General features: G+C 42.2%; 1 protein-coding gene across 1 annotated transcript in view; it reads right to left on the bottom strand.

Annotated features, from left to right (window-relative positions):
• FHL1 (four and a half LIM domains 1) overlaps positions 1–9,849 on the bottom strand; it is an 85,822-nt gene extending 75,973 nt beyond the window's left edge. Inside the window, exon 1 of the mRNA XM_031944651.1 lies at positions 9,769–9,849. The gene's annotated coding sequence lies outside the window, so the exon portion shown is untranslated. The remainder of the gene's footprint in view (positions 1–9,768) is intronic.
• Between the last annotated feature and the right edge of the window lie 6,840 nt (positions 9,850–16,689).

Here is a 16,689-nt window from a genome sequence, read left to right as displayed (position 1 = left end):
TGTGTCAACTCACTCCATCAATACAATAAGCACTCAGAAATTGAGCCTATGATCACATGATTAGTGCATGTCTGAGCCTGGCTCCCTCTTCTCACAAGATTCCTAAACATTGAATTTGAATGACAACACTGGGAGAAGAAAGTTTCCCTTTTTCCTTAAATGCATAGCCACTGAAGTGAATACTTATTCATATCATCCTTGAAGACCTCCTCCACAGGGGCCTCCATCCAATGAACCAGGGGCTTTCCTTGAAATCTCTTGATACTAGGAAAATATCAATGGAGTATACAGACTGCTCACTGGTCATTCTCTGTTCTCAGTAGGATGAAGTTCTCTGCCTTTTTTGGGGTCACATATTTGCCTAATGATATCCTTTATGCCATTTTTTCCCATTCCAATTCCTTGTTTGTAAGGAGCTACAACTTACTCCCACCTAACATGATCCTTTCCATCATCACTTTGGTAAACCTCAATTTTAATTCTTGAGAAAATGTGGGAGTCCATGGAATCGACACCCACGTGGAACTTTAGTCCAAATACACAAACTCTCTTTGATACCTGCACTTCAGGCCTTGCAAAAAGACTAAGAGGAGAAGGGGCAAGGAACAAGCATATTTATTAAATGCCTACTATGTGCCAAGAACTGTGCTAAGTGCTTATAGATATGATATCATTTTGAATCCAACAGTAACCTTATATTGAAGCCTCATTACCATATGTAACCCTGGGCCTGGAGATCAACACCAACTAGGGTTGTCCACAGATAATGACCCTTGTCTTTCATTTCTTACAAATGTACTTTTTGAGTAAGGAAATAAAAAGAAGTGGGCCATTCAGTACAGAAGCAAAATTAAGGATCTCTCACTTCCTTGGACCTAGGAGGTTTTCTAAGAACTGCTTCAGAAGAACATATACCCCCATTCCAGGCTAAACAAAAGTGGACTTTTTTCACCCAAGTGTAATTTCCTTTCTATAGAACAATTCTGTGAGATTTTAATGAGCTCACAATAAAGTTTATCTGAAGGCAAAATTCTCAAGTATTCATCTCCAGACAAACAGGAAATGGTCTTGTGAATTCAACACTGTTCCCAGAAGTTTTCTAACAATATTATTTTATCTTTAAAAATACAGGAGGAAATTGTATCTAGGATATCACTCTGAACTTTGTACAAAAAAAGGAGGAGGAATTTAATAAATTAAGGCTAAGTTGAAAAGTAGATTTTAAATGGGCATCTGATGTTCTGAATGAAATACTCTCCCCATTCGTCACCTGATTTGTCAAGTGGATGTAGTTATATGAGGTTTATTCTTTAAAGTAGAAGATGGACTCACTGCACTGACTTTCAGTCAAATGGTTCAAGGTTCCAAAAAAGGCTCAGAAAAAAAGCTGCCGTCAAAGGCATTCACAGTCCTTAGAACTTAAAGGCACTCTTTGGAGAACATCAAGTCCAAGAATTCTTAACCTTTTTGTTTCATGGACCCTTTTTGCAATCTGTGAAGATTTTGGATACATATCTTAGAATCACATTTTTAAGTGCAAAACACAAAACACATAGCATTAGGAGGGAAATCAATTACATTAAATATAGTTACCAAAATATTTTTTAAAGACAAACTCATGGACTCCATATTAAGACCTCTTGATGAGTCTAACTCATTCATTTTACAGATGAAGAAATTAAAGTCCAGAAAAGGACTGGGGCTAAATGTCAAGGTCATGGTAACATATGGGGATACAAATTCTCCTATTTTGTTTAAGTTCACTCAGTCTGACGGGGTAATGGATGTCCTTGAAAGACAAGGCAGGGCTGAGGAATGTCAATGAAATAGATCATTTTCTGAAATAATTCGAATTAGTTATTTATAGGGCCATGGTTAAGAAATTGCTAAAATATTCCATTTTTGCTCATTGAGTTGTATAAACTCAAATATATCCCTCTACAAAAATAATTTATATTACAAACTTGTTTTGTTGATGTACACTATTTAGGCCCTAATAATCCTGATTAATAAGTGTAAGTAGGATTAGCCAAAGCAACGAATAGGCATGTGACTAAATATGGCAAGTAGACATCTACAATTAAGGACAAATACAAGAATAACACATGTAAAAGCAGGCTTGGCACTGGTCCCTCAAAAATATTAAACTTGTATGTGTTGTGTGTGTGTGTGTGTGTGTGTGTGTGTGTGTGTGTAAATTAAGGAAAACACAATAGCAATCATACAAATATGAGACAGACAATACTTACATGAACAAATGAAGTATTTATTAGGCACTTACTTGGTACGAAACACTGTGCTAGGTGCTGGGGACAAAAAGAACAGGGCCACAGCCCGTACCCTCACAGAGCTTACACTCTAATGGGAGAGATAACACCCAGGGAAAGTTTCTGCTACAAGTCAGATGGAAAAATCTCATGATCCTTAGGGGCTCAGTGGCAAAGCAGACAGTAAGGCGTCTTTAATGTCATTTATACTGATAACATTCTATCATTTTCTGAAATTGAACCATTTGACAGCCTCAAGGTCTGTGATGGCAAGAAATTTCATTTCTGGGTCTTTAGTAGATGTAGCTGTATGCAGACCCTACGAAAGAAATAATTAGACTGCATATTCCCTTGGGTTTCCTTCCCAGATTGACAGCTGAGGTTACCAGGCCAGAAACTTCACTATTCCAAAACCACTTGACTTCAAGGTCTTTGGCTGTCTCCATCAATGACTTAGAGAAGATGTCAAGGTGGAGGTAGTAGCGGGTTTGACCTGCCTGGTAGAGGTCTCTCCTTCATGATGCTATGCTGGGGAGTTGGTTGGTTGTGAGCGGGGATGACTGGTTCCTTCTCCACAGGAATTGCTTTCCAGGGTGATGGCTGTGAAGGCTGAACTAGAAGTAAGAATGGTGGTCTGGGCATTGCTACTGCTCCCAGGGCTCCTGGACGTAGAAACCTATTACTGGCAGTTAGTCAGTAACCCCCACTCTACAATGATTTTTCCTGGCTACAGTGGATGTGTAGGGAGCAGGTCTGTTGGGTGGGGAGGCACTATTATTCCCAAGTCTCTTGGGCACAGAGTCCCGGGACTAACTCTATCAGGGTGTAAGGGAAAATGACAGCCAGGCAAAGGTGCTAGATCTAGTAACACATTTGTCTCAGACTGGAATGTCAACACAGGTTATACCTACATAACTAGTTGCACATTAGATGCATCAGGCATGGCCTGGCTAGATAAATAACCACTTTTCCCATTTATCCTTAAGCCTTTGGTGACTAGTCAAATAAACATGGCACTTTTCCTGGCATTCCCCAAGTCACTGGATGTCCCAGGCTACCAAGCTCCACAGGTCTGCTGGCCTTTAATAAAAATAGTAGCTAGCATTATCAGTATCTATCAAAATCTACCGTGTGTATGTGTGTGTGTGTAGTGCTTTAAGATTTGTCAAATTTGATTCTCACAACCACCAAGGGATGCAGGTGCTCTTATTATCCCCATTCTACAGATGAGAAAACTGATACACAGAAAGGTTAGGACTTACTCAGGTTCACACAACCAGTGTCTGAGCCACTTCATACCACCCAGCTGCCTTTAATCCCAATCCTGAGTTTAAGACTAGCTCAGGCTAACCATCACAGGCTCTGCACATGGTTTCTTTTCCCTAGGTATGTTCACAAGTTGAGTATTAGGCAAGAAAGCACTTGGACGGATTCAGGCCTATCTTGCCCCTTCCCTTATCAGAACAAGAGACCCCTGGAACTGGGATGGAACTTCCCATGGGCACTAATACTGAATTTCTTCCTCATCTGAATCACTAGCTTTAATAGAAATTTCGATTGATGAGCAGGCACATCTTCAAGTCTGCTTGGCTGACTCTCCCCCATTCCTTTCCTCTTGTTCATCAGAGAATGCAACCTTCCAAGAGGCAATAGGTAGTTACAAGGCGTTGTCTTTGTAGAATCCCGACCATTTCCTGCAGTCACTTTCTAAACTACCAGGCTGTCTAAGCTTTCAATTGCTATGGAATGACATTTCATCCACTTCCCATCTGGTGTCTTCCCCATATAACAATCAAGAGCTGAATCTTGACAATGAACTTAGGCCTCATGTTGTTCCTGACCTAGATCAGAGATGTCCTAAAGTTAAGGCCAGAGCTAAGCATTAGACTTCTTTTGGCTCATTCCTCAACTAAAAGATACGCTGTATATGTCTACACTGAGACTCAGAATCACACATTATGTAGTAAACGTGACATTATCCTAGAAAAGCGACAATGATAGAAGTAACCCTTCTGCACAGACCTGAGGATCTCCAGCATGATCAGGAAGGTTCACTTGAGTATGTCTTCAACCCTTGGGTCCGGCCTCCTTGAGGAGATCTTACCAGCACTCACACATCCTTAAATGGCTTGCTTACCAAATCTCTACCTTGGTCAGAGTGGATCCTGGCAAAGAAACCATATACATAGAAATACTTTGCCCACAACATCTAAGTATAGAAGCTTTCTGTTTTCAGCATGAATATAGCTGGTTAAAATAGTCCATTGTTAACAGGATGTTGCTTCTATTTATCCTATCTCATCATAAAATACACACAAACTTGAACAGCTTTTTAGTACTTGTACCCTCCCAACATATGGTGCAAGTTGGTAGCATCATGCTTTGAACACATCATGCACAAAACACACTTCTCAGAGATTTGTTACCATCTCTACTGACTTGTGTTCAAAGTCATCACATCTAACTTTCCTGACAACAAAATACAATATTATGAAAAGCACCAAATTGTTTCCAGACTGTACTTCACTTCTCATCCAACCATCTACCCCCAGACTCTTGCCATCTGGCCTGAGATTCCCTCCCCTCTCCCCACTGGACACTGGGCCCTCCAGGACTAGATCTCTAATGACCATAAATCCTCACCCCACTCACAACCCCAAGGGGAGTTCATCTACTCAGCTTTGGAAGTCTGTCCAGAGGTTGTGCTGTCATGAACGGTGAGTACAAATGTAACCTAACCCACCATCCCTAATCCCCAGGCCCTGCTTCCTCCCTCATCCAGCCATCCACCCTCGGAATCTTGCCATGTTCCCTGCCGCCATGTGCAAAACACTCATTCCCCCCTAGTTCTGGGAGCAGTAATCTACCTCTAGCCACCACGGGAGGCAGGCTACCCAGATCCCACATACGTAGGCTAGCTAGCAAAAAACAGAAGTTCCTACCAGGTCAAATCATAATCAAGCAATCCAAAGAAAAACTATAATACACGGCATCTTCCACTCCAGAACTGCACAAAGTCAGCCAATTGGGACGTGGGAAAGGACCCTTACCTACAGACCCCCCGCGAAATCCACATTGGTACCCCACAGCACTGTGTACCACACTGATCCGGAAGCATGTGGTCTGCATGACCGTGTCTGGAGGCAGTAGGAGCAGGAGGATTCACTGAAACAGTTCCAGAGTAATCAGAAAACACCAGAGCCCTAGAGAATGGTAGTGGGCAGACACTAGTGTAAGGCACAAAGGTACTACTCTAAAGCTCAAAGTGAGATGGGCTCAGATCTGAGGTCCCTAACACTGTGCTCTGAACCAGAGGGAGTCCTGAAGAACCTCAAATATCCCAAAAAGGGTGGAACCCTGGGAAGTACAGGTCAGCAAAAGAACCCAAATTATAACCAAGCAGGGCAGACCACCTGACCCAAAAGTGGAACAGGAGCCACAGAATGGTTCTGGCAACAAAGCGTTGGCAACTAAATCTGAAGAGGAGTATGTTCACGAAAACATCACACCCTGTATCAAGAATTACTTCAAATCTAACTCTGTGACAACTGTAAGCAGACCAAAAAAAGGGGTAGTTCGCAAAGACTACACAAATACTTAGAAAAATGATGCAAAAGGTAAAACTTGAAACAAAGGTTTTGAAGAAATGGTAGATTAAGCAGCAAACCTTGCCCAAGAAATGGAATCCTTGAAAAACAAAACTGACCAAGCAGAATTCAATGACTCCATGAAACATTAAGAAAAATTAGAACAAAATCAAAAGATTTTAAAAAGCAAAAGAAACTGTAAGACATCTGATATACCAAAAAAATGACCTAGAAGAATAGGTCAAGGAGAGTTAATTTAAGAATCTTGGAATTCCCTGAAAACCAACTTTAAAAAAAAATAAAGACTGGAAAGTATATTTCAAGATGTAATCAATGAAAACTGCCCACATCTATCAGAACTAGAAAGCAAAGTAACCTAAAGAATCCATCGATCACTTCCTGAAAAGAACCCCAATAGGAAAAGTTCCAGAAATTTCAGTCAAAATGGAAAGCTCCAGGTCAAAGAAAAAATATCATAAGCATTGTGAGGAAGGCAGTTCAAGCACCAAGGATCTACAGTATCACATAAAACCTAGCATCTTGAATAAAACACCAGAGGAAATCTTGAAATACAGTATTCTAAGATAAAAAAAGAGAGGCTTACAATCAAGAATAACTTGCCTGACCATAAAAAAAAAAATTAACTTGCCCTGCAACACCAAGTATACTCTTAGGGGAACAAATGGATCTTTAATAGAAGAGGAATTCGGGGCAGCTAGGTGGCCCAGTGGATAGAGCACCCAGCCCTGAAGTCAAGAGGACCTGAGTTTAAACCTGGTCTCAGACACTTAACACTTCCTAGCTGTGTGACCCTGGGCAAGTCACTTAATTCCATTTGCCTCAGGGAAAAAAATAGAAGAGGTATTTAAGACTATATTTAATATAAACAGGAGGTTGGGGTTGGACTGGTTCTTTTCCAAAAGTTTGAAGAAAATGAGTAGGTAGATAGGAAGGAAACACTAATATAGAAAGGAAGGAGATGGTAGAATTTGCTATTTTTCATTATCAAAGAGAATGAGAACTAATATATAAATATGGTAGAAGGGGTAAAGGGAGGGAATGAACATCAGCTCTACCCCCTTTCTTTAAAATGGGCAAGTTTCACACATGCAAAGTTCACTGTAAGACTGCATTAAACTCAACAAGGAAACAAGGGAAATAAGTAAGAAATAGACACAAATAAAATAAACTTTATCCTGAAGGATTCTAAAGAAGAAAGCAAAACAAAGAATCTACGGGAGGTGGTACAAAAATGTGGTATATGAAGTAATGGAATATTGTTATTGCATTGTAAGAAGTGACAATAGACAATTTCCAAGAATCCTGGGAAGTATGAACTGATGCAGAGTAAAATGAACAGAACCAGAAGAACTGTAGATACAAGGACAGCAATGTTGTCAAGAAAATCCACTTTAGAAGACTTCAGAGTGCTGACCAATGTAATGGCCAGGCCCCCACCTCCCGGATTTGTGAGAAAGCAAGCTATCTTAGGAACAAGAAGTGGAAGACACAAGGGGCAGAAAGAGGTGTGCATTTCCATATACAATCACTGTGAATTTGTTTTGCCCAGCTATGCTTGTTAGGATTTTTCTCCTTTGTTGTTCGTGGTAAAGAGCAGGGAGGCAGCCACGGCAATGCCAAAAAACGGGCAAGAGAGAAGGGAAGACAGAAAAAGAATCAAAACAAAAAATGGGAGAATGAGGAAAAGGAAAAGAGACAGGGGAAGAGGACGAGAGAGAGCACATTAGTGTAATATGTTTAAACATACAAAGTACAGAAAAGCAAGATAGTTTTTGAAGTCATGGACAGAATTATATACTTAAACATGAAAATGGAGATTCAGTTTCACATAGAATACTCTTTGTATTTTGCTGTGTGTATGGAGAGTTCTCGAAGCAGAATTTTAAATTTCAAAAGTCAATGACAGTTGACCAGACCTTGATACTATTCACCTCACCACCACTGGTAAACCTGAACACTCCCTTCCCCAGCCACTGGTTTTTTCCCCAGCTGGTGGCTGCTCTAGACTTCCCCATCATGTCATGCCGCAGGAACTCCTTCCTCCTACAAGATCAGATCAGCTTTGATAATCACCCCTTGGTTCAGTAAACTCTGTCCCTGGGGCCCCTAATTAAGGGAGGGAGACATGGAAGAGATCTCCTCCCAAAACCTCCATTTAAGGAGGATGCACAAGCCACACATTTATTCCTTTCTCATCCAGCTGCACTCCTCTGGACTTTGCCATCATGTTCCCACCTCCTATCTATCCCTCCTCCTTTCCAGCTTCCTTCTGTATGTTATCTTCTTTCATTAGACTACAGATTCCTTGAGGGCAGGGACTATATCTTTTTATTTCCAGCAATCTGTACAGTGCCTGGTACATACTATGTACTTAAATCTATTTTTATTGACTTTTTTTTGTGTTATGCCCATTCTTGAAGGCAGAGGGAAGGTCTCCACTTTTAATTTTTTTTTTATTTCCTGTGAAGGGTCTGGCATACCTGATAAATGTTTTTCCATTCATAAGGCATATTCTTTTAATGAGCTCATCTCCTAGATCATAAATTGTAAGTGCACTCTGAACTATAAACTCTCCATATAATTCAAGATATATTACTGCACACCCGTGTTCTAGAGAAACAATACCCTAAGTGTTTCTTTTGGCTTTTATTAGTCGTAAGCATACAGGGATACAATGGATAGCCATACTTAAACATGTCATCATATCCTAACTATACGATGGAAGCAAGTGGCCTTGCATATTTAAAAAATGTCAAGACACCATACAGTCCAAAGATAGCTTTAAAAATACCAAGGCCACAAAAACTTATAGCAGAGCATCCGGGGGTGCTCTAGCTTCCATTCAAGTCTCTCTCCTCCCAAAAGAAGCTACTGTGGATTCAAGATATTCTGTGAGATGAGAGCCACTCAACCGTTATACCTATCAAGCCTCCCCTGGTATTTTCATCTTTTTTTAGTGAGACAAAAGACAAAATTAGTTCATTTATTTTATTTCATGCAATAGTAACACTGAAATATCCCCTGTGGGAAGGCAGCATACACTTATGTGTGGGCATCACTCATGGCAGGCATACAAAGCAGAACACCTGAGCAACATCATTGATGAAAGGGCATTAGGATGAAAGCCCCCCTGGCCTGGCAATACACAAAGAGGAGCCCACAGCACAGCGTGGCTGAGATTCCTCTACAGAAGTAATCGTGGCAACACGTGGGGGGCTGCCCCGCTGGGAAAGAGCACTTGGGGATGCTCTCACACGACCAGGTAGCATACATGCAGAAGCACCCACACAGGCAGGCAACAAGTGTGAAGGTGGGACTGCCTGGGCAAGCAGCACACACGGAGGAGGACACAGCTGGCCATGTAAGACATGCAAAGGGGCACATAGGTGAGCAGGCAGCACACGTGGCTGGACTCCCACATTGAGGCACTGATGTTGAAACTCACATGTGTGCATGTGGCACATAGGACGTGACTGTGTGGAAACAATCGAAGGCCTACGGAGTCGGACAGCAGAAGCAGAGCCCCTGCGTCGCAAAGGAGCACCCAACTGGCCAGCAATCACAGGAACAGGGATCTCCCAAGCAGGAACAGTGGTGGAGCGGGGTACACTTTGCCAGGCATAACGTGGAGAAGAGCACACACATGAATCAACTCTAGGCCAGGAGACAGGTATCTGAGAACCCTCAGGCAGGAGAAAATGGGGTGGAGGAAAGGTGGTCACACAGTGTACAGTGGGTGGCACCCACACAGGCAGCAGAGGGGCCGGGGGACCCACATGGATTGGCACCAAAGGAACAGAATTTGAAGGGCACACACGTACAGAAGACATCTGGAAGGGCACGGGCTAACGGTACACGTAGCCAGAATACACAGGTGGAAATGCAATGGATACCTCACACCCTCAAGATTGTCAGTGTTTGCTGATGTCTGTGAACTGCTCCAGCTGTTTGCTCCTCAATGGTCTCCAAGGGCTTACAATCTTTGCTGGGCTCGGTGCTTCACTGATACCACGCGGTTCTTAGGCACGGCTCTGCTGGGTACGAAGGAGGGGAAAGAGTTTCTCTCTGCTACCAGTTTCCAGGCCTCAGCCGGACACCGGAGCCGAGGTGACTCCCAGGGGAGGAGGGGCTCTGTCATCGTCTCCCTGAACCCAAACGCAGCCAAGGCCCCTCAGACCCAGACTTCCCACCCAGAAGAAATCCTCCGCCATGGTCTCTGCGCCAGGACAAAGCCCTTCCCCCGCCCCCGCCCCCCCAGCTCCGGGGGCTTCGCTCCAGGAGAGAATCCTGAGCCAACCTCTCTCAGCACACAGACCAGGGGCCACCAGGCCCGGGGGAGCTTTATGGATCTGTCCCTGAACGACCTAGGCCAAGGACAATGTCTCTGTCCCAAGCCCCGGCCCAACTTAGGGTTACAAAGTCCCTTTCTGCTCTTCAGTCAGTTGTTTGTTGGCATCCTGAAGACCTTCCCGGCCCTCTCCAGAATGGTCTTTGCCAGCGGGGAGCAGGTAACGTTTTTCTAAATGGCAAACGCTAGTCAGCCTAAGATCCCGCAGGCATTTAATCCGTCTTGGAACTTTTCAGTGCCTTACAAGGAGCAACGCTTCTGTCCAAAACTTCTCTCACACCATTTTAGAAAATACCCTCCAACTTAGGTTAATCCCCAAAAACCCTGAACCCCTTGAAAACTATTTAGGGGATCCCTTTCAAAAACCATCTGGCCTACATCTCAGGTTCTGTTTTTCTTAACCTCTTCCCACCAAGATCCACTGGTCCCCCAAAGAAATGAAAGGGAGGGAAAGACAGGGAGCATTTTGTAAAACCCAGGTGAGTAAGGAAAAACATGATTCTTTATTTCAATGCTTTGCTCCCAATTCCTGCCTTCTTAGGAATTCACTTGTGGCAGCAAGCCCTCAACACTCGGAACAAGCCTAGGTGAGCAGAGAGTGTGGGAATATCACAGGGGATGGCTGGGGGGGGGGGGTGTCTTGAACAAGGATCAGCGTCTGGTACCTTACATCAAGCTGTCTTGTCTGGACTTTTAAATGATTATAATGTAAGAAGGAGGGTAGAGTGGAGTGGTATTGGGAGTGCTTAGACCCATGGGTTTTTATTAATTGATAAAAGGGGGGAAGGAAGTGGGGGGAAAAAAAGAAATTTACTTGACAATTTTGCGGTATATTGGAAAGGAGTAGCAAGTTGTGCATCACAGATGAGCAGTTTCGTCTACAATTGCTTTTGTATTGTACCTCATTATAGAGATGCTTCTTTCGTTGCATAAATTAAAGAAAAAAGAGTAAGAGCAAAAGTCCCAAGAGTAGGGGGGGAGCTAGGACAAGGAAAGAAATAGGACGAAGGGGACCTCGGACCGTTCTTGGGCAACTCTGAAAGCAAAGCAGAGGTGGGAGGAGACGGCTGTGCAATACTGCCTAAAGTGCTTGATGTGCTTGTTACTTTTGTGGAATTCCTCTCTTCTGATCTCTTTTTTAAAAAATAAAATAAAAGATGGCTCTCTGGGAAGGCAGGCTGAGGGGAGACACACTAGAAAATGTAGGTGATAATACAACAAAAGACCAAGAAAAACAACTTTAAATCTTAGTACTAGATAAACAAGATAGTCTGTAATACAGAAATGTTTAAAATAACTGTGCATAGGTAACCTATTTGAGATTGCTCACTGTCTTGGGGAGAGGGGAGAAAATAACTTGAAATTCAAAATCTTACAGAAATGAATGCTGAAAACTAAAGTGGAAAAATCAAATAACAGTAAAGAAAAACAAATTTTTTAAATTTAAAAAAAATTGGTGATAAAGCACTTTGCAAACTCTACAGTACTCTATAAATACTAGTTATTATGTGTGCATCATGTTTCCACTAGCAGAACATAAGCTCCTCAAGGGCAGGAAGATACAAGTCTGCAACTCTAGTACCTAGTCTATAGCAGGTACTTCACAATGATTGCTAAATTGAAAGAAAAAAAAAACACAAAACATTACAACATTTTCTGTTTGTAGGGAAGCTTAATTTTAGTTTGTTTTAAAATGCCTCAAAATGACACCCCAAATCCTCCAAACAGTTTATAAGACCCCAGAAAGAGAAGAAATTGCTGGCAGAAAATTGCCAGCAATTGTGCACGCAACCATGCCCCTCCTGCCAGTTAACTGGGTTTAAAACAGGATCATGTGCATTAGTTGACATGATTGTGCCATTACCCATTCTATTTACCAACAATTTCCTAGTGGTTTTTGGTTTTTACCTTTCCTTTTTTGGGAAGGTCAAGTTTGGGCAACCCAGACCCCTAATTTCCTCATGGAGGCCTGGGCAACTCTCCTCTGTAACTTAGGACTCTTAAAGAGAGTTCTGGGACTCTCTCCAATGTGAATTTATTTTCCCCAGGGTCACAGAACTAGCAACAAGCATCTGTTAAATGCCCACTATGTGCCAGCCATGTGCTAGACTTTGTGGGGGTTGGGAGTGGGGGAGGAGCCCCAAATCATCCCTACTATGAAGTGGCTTGAGTGCATGCCCTAGGAAGGGCTTAGAAGGAAGGCTGGCCCACTAGCCACAAGACTAACACACTTCTTCCTTCTCTCCCGTGGCCAAGCAAAAGGCAACTTATGTGTCTGATTCTTCTAGCCTTATTTGTTTTACTCTCCATCATTTCACAGATATATAGAAGTCGGACCTCAAACATCACTCCATCCATCCCGAGGACCCTGCCCTTTCGTACTTGGACATGCTTTCCAGTATCTCCACACGTCCTTCTAAAGATCAACAAAGATGATTTTTGCATGGAGACACTCTGACTCTCTCCAGTTCAGGAGGCTGAACACAAGAGAGAGGCAGATAAAGCCCTACCAAATGCTCACTTCATCAAGAGTCCAAGTGGCCCTCGGAACCCCAAGTCCACCATTGCAGAAGGGGAGAGAGCCAACAGTCTCTGAGATGTCACCCAGTCACGACCTTCCAAGAATCCAAATTCCAGTGGCACAAACAGCCCAATGCACTAACTCAGAGGGAGGCACACGCTCTCTGTATCGCCCTGGCCAAAACTCATTGAGGGGAAAACCTTTGGTGTCTAGCCACCGGTAGCCTTGGCTTTCTGAAGAAAGCCAAAAAGCCAAGGCAGAGACCACAGTCGGAAGCACACATGAGTATGTTTTAGCATGGCCCCCGACTTAACAACTAAAGAAACTGAGGACCTGAGGTACAAGATAATCTACCCACGTTCAGAGCCAGTTAAATGAGGGAGCTGGTAAGAGAACCCAAATCTGGGTGGAGTCCAGAGCTCTCCTATTTTGTCCACCCAGGATGCTCCCCCTCTCTACCTCTCTGAATCCTCAGCTTCCTTCAAGGTTTATCTTGGGTACCCTTCTACACACATACACATACATTCATATTTTTTCTCTCTCTCTCTCTCTCTCTCTCTCTCTCTCTCTCTCTCTCTCTCACTCTCTTTCTGCTCTTACTTACTTGAAGTTGTTTTCCATTTACTTCAATCAATCCCTGTATTCATTCCCCCAGGAGAAAAGGAATAGGCAATCATAGCTAAAAGCCATAGAGTATGACAGAAAAGAATTGGCTACCTGTGGTCCAAAAGGCAATGGAGAGTCATGCATATACTACAACACATTTCTAAAACTGAATGAGGTAGAAGAGGTATGAAAACTGAGAAATATATGGGGTCAGGAAAGCATATAAGAAGCACCAGAGATACTGGAAGAGAAGGTGACAGAGTGCTCATGGGGCCCTCAGGCATTCACATGTTGCCAGCTGATCTAGGGGCAACTTCCCAGTGCCTTGACACAAGTACAGAACCTGGAGTCGAGTCACACAGGACAAAGACGTGTGAATGGGCTGCAATCTCTCCCATTGGTAGAGTGCCCACATCTCTGAGACCAAAGACTCCAGGTGACCTTTAAAGGTCACTTCTCAAACTCATTTATGGACAAGGACCTAAGTGAGCAGTAATACCAAGATTCAAATTCAGGGTTTCTGACCCCAAACTTGCACTCTTTGCATGCATTACACATCTCCATCCCATCTTACACACAACACGATCTGTTTCCTATCTGGTACCCTTTGAGGATTACCTAACATTAAGCTACCTAATTTGGCAGAATCTTTCCAGAAAACTGCATATTTTCTTTGGTTTTAATTTACATTTCTCTTAATAGTGAGTTGGAGCCATCATCCTTATGATCACTCACAGGTTTGCATTTCTTCTTCTGAAACCTACTCATATCTCATTCCCATTTAGCAATGGTTCTCAGCTTTACAGATTTGGGCTAATTCCCCACTTATCTTGGATGTAAGACATATTAGGATACATTTGATGGAAAGGATTTTTCCCCCCAACTCTCTCTTCTGATATAATTGTATTGATTTCATTCACATCAATCTTTCATTTCAAATAATCTCTCTTCCTGCTGTAGACTCAAGACCATTATGACCCAGGATTTCTGCTGACAGCCTGGTTGTATTCTATCCTTACCCATTTTCCCAGTTCTACTCTGAGGACACTGGCCTGTGTTTCAAAATGAAGATGCTGGTGGGTTAACTTGGAGATCTTATTCTTGGCCCTAGTGGGAGAAGCTTAAAGGACTACTCCTGTACCCCTGCCTCCTGTTCCCTTGAGTATTTCCATTGGGATCCTCCCTCTAAATGCATCAAACACAGTACTAATAAAATTTTTCTGCAAAACCTTTGTAGTCCCTGCAAGATAATTTATTAGCCAATAATCCCACTGCTAAAAATATATTCTGAAAATATTTCAATCATACCTTCTCACTCATGCCATTACCTCAAAAAAACAATTTGAAACTTTCCATGGCAGCATTACTTATATTTACAAAAAAAAAGGGCAAGTAAATCTAAATGTCCAACAACAGAAGAGTTCAATCCATTTGGACACATTCACATAATGAAACTGAGATTGACGACAAATAAAATTTTAAAAACTGGACTGACTTTAATATCATACAAAAAAGAACCAAGGAAACAAGTACTCACTACCACCAAAGGGTGAGAAGTAAATGAGAATGAATGGGGAGAAAAGTGAATGGGAATGAATGGGAAAAGATGACACAAATAGTATGATCTGTTTCCACATTAAAATGACTTGACAAAGGAAAGTTAATTAGCTGTGTGGGTGTTCAATCTTAAAATCGTAGTATTTTTAAATTGTTTCTTTTTTGATATTTAACTTTGAAAATAAATGTTGAAAAACAACCAGTTAAAGGCCGATTCCTGCTGATCCAAAATCTGTTATCTCTGGTTAATAATACTGCTTTTCAATTGTTACAAGAGATAGTCTCCTCAGCTATTTAACATATTTCCTGGATAAAATATAGGTGGGTCAGACTTGGGAAGTAACTGTAATGCTCTAGGTTCAAAGGATTAAAACAGGAGTTCTTTACTTGGGGTCCATGAACTCTTTTTCAAAAAAACACTTTAATCACTATTTCAATTTTATTGGTTTATTTGGTGATTCACTGAGTTTTATGTCATACATTTACAATCCATGATTCTGCAAAGGAAGGGTTCTATCCATGGGCTTTGCCAGACTTATGGCTCTCAAAAATGTAAAGAACAAAACAAAACAAAAGCCCACCCTCATTTAGAGCTTCAGAGCAGAGGTATGCAAGCTCCTGTATTACTTGAGGTATACAGAATAGAGGGTAGGGGGAAGGATAATATTTCTAGAGTACAAGATCTATCAGATTATATAATCACTTATGGAACATTTTCAACAAGTGGGTTAAACCTCTCCTAGAACCCTCCAGTGATGTGTCTGTTTTCTACAAGGTCACTCCACTTCCTCAGACCTGGCTCAAACTGATTTTTATAACTATGCCACATATAACTGCACTAAATGGGAAATCTCCTTCCCTCCCCACCCACCTGGAAAACACTAAATGAGCACAGGAAATAAGGAAAAAGACTGTGGTACTTTAAAAGAACACAGGGCACAGGTCATCTCAGACCTTGGGAGGCCTAGAGGAACCTGAAACATCCAGAGAAAAGGAAACTCCAGCTAGGGAAGGAGAGGTCACCAGCCCAAGGCCATAGAAATTACCATATAGAATGACAAACACAAATAAGAGACCCGCTAATTGGCCAGCTCCCAAGAGTCTAAAAGCCCTGGGGTCAAGTCCTGACAGCCATCTAATAGCAGGGACATCCTCCCTCCACCCCCAGCTAATCACTTTTACCTATATAAATGTAAGAGAATCTAAATTCCTTCAGGGGTGTCTGGTTTTGTTCAGGTAAAGCTGGTGAATGGGAGATATCTTCAATTTACCCAGTGTTTGTGCATAAATGCTTCTATCCGGTGTAGATAGCCCTGTGTATATCTTGTATGTACATAGTTGTTGACTTGTAACCTCTCCCATTAGAGGAGGAACTCCTAGAGGACAGGCACCCTTTGACCTTCCTTTAACTCTCCAGTACTAGGCCCAATGCCTGGCACATAGGCCTCATTCATAGGTGGGACTCAACTGGGACTTGGCAAAATAATTTACACCCAGACCCTGCTTTAGATATGTTTTGTGAGATTAGACTAGAAATTGCCTGTTTACCTTAGTAGAGAGAATTAGAGAGGACATAGGTGAAAGTAAAGTGGTTGGAAAAAAGCAGGTGCCTAACTACTATACAAACGCAAACAAACTCTAAGGGAGGTCTAGATACAAATGTGTAGTTCAAGTTCCACAAGATCATAAGAATCACAAGAGGTTATTGGCAACGAATAAAAAACTGATGTCCGAATGTATACTTTACATTGTAAAAATGGTTACACGTTAAGCCAGTGCCCT

Source organism: Sarcophilus harrisii, chromosome X (assembly GCF_902635505.1).
Source record: "Sarcophilus harrisii chromosome X, mSarHar1.11, whole genome shotgun sequence".
NCBI classification, from domain to species: domain Eukaryota; kingdom Metazoa; phylum Chordata; class Mammalia; order Dasyuromorphia; family Dasyuridae; genus Sarcophilus; species Sarcophilus harrisii.
The sequence above is the reverse complement of the archived record's forward strand: the minus strand, read 5'-3'. Positions and strand labels throughout refer to the sequence as shown.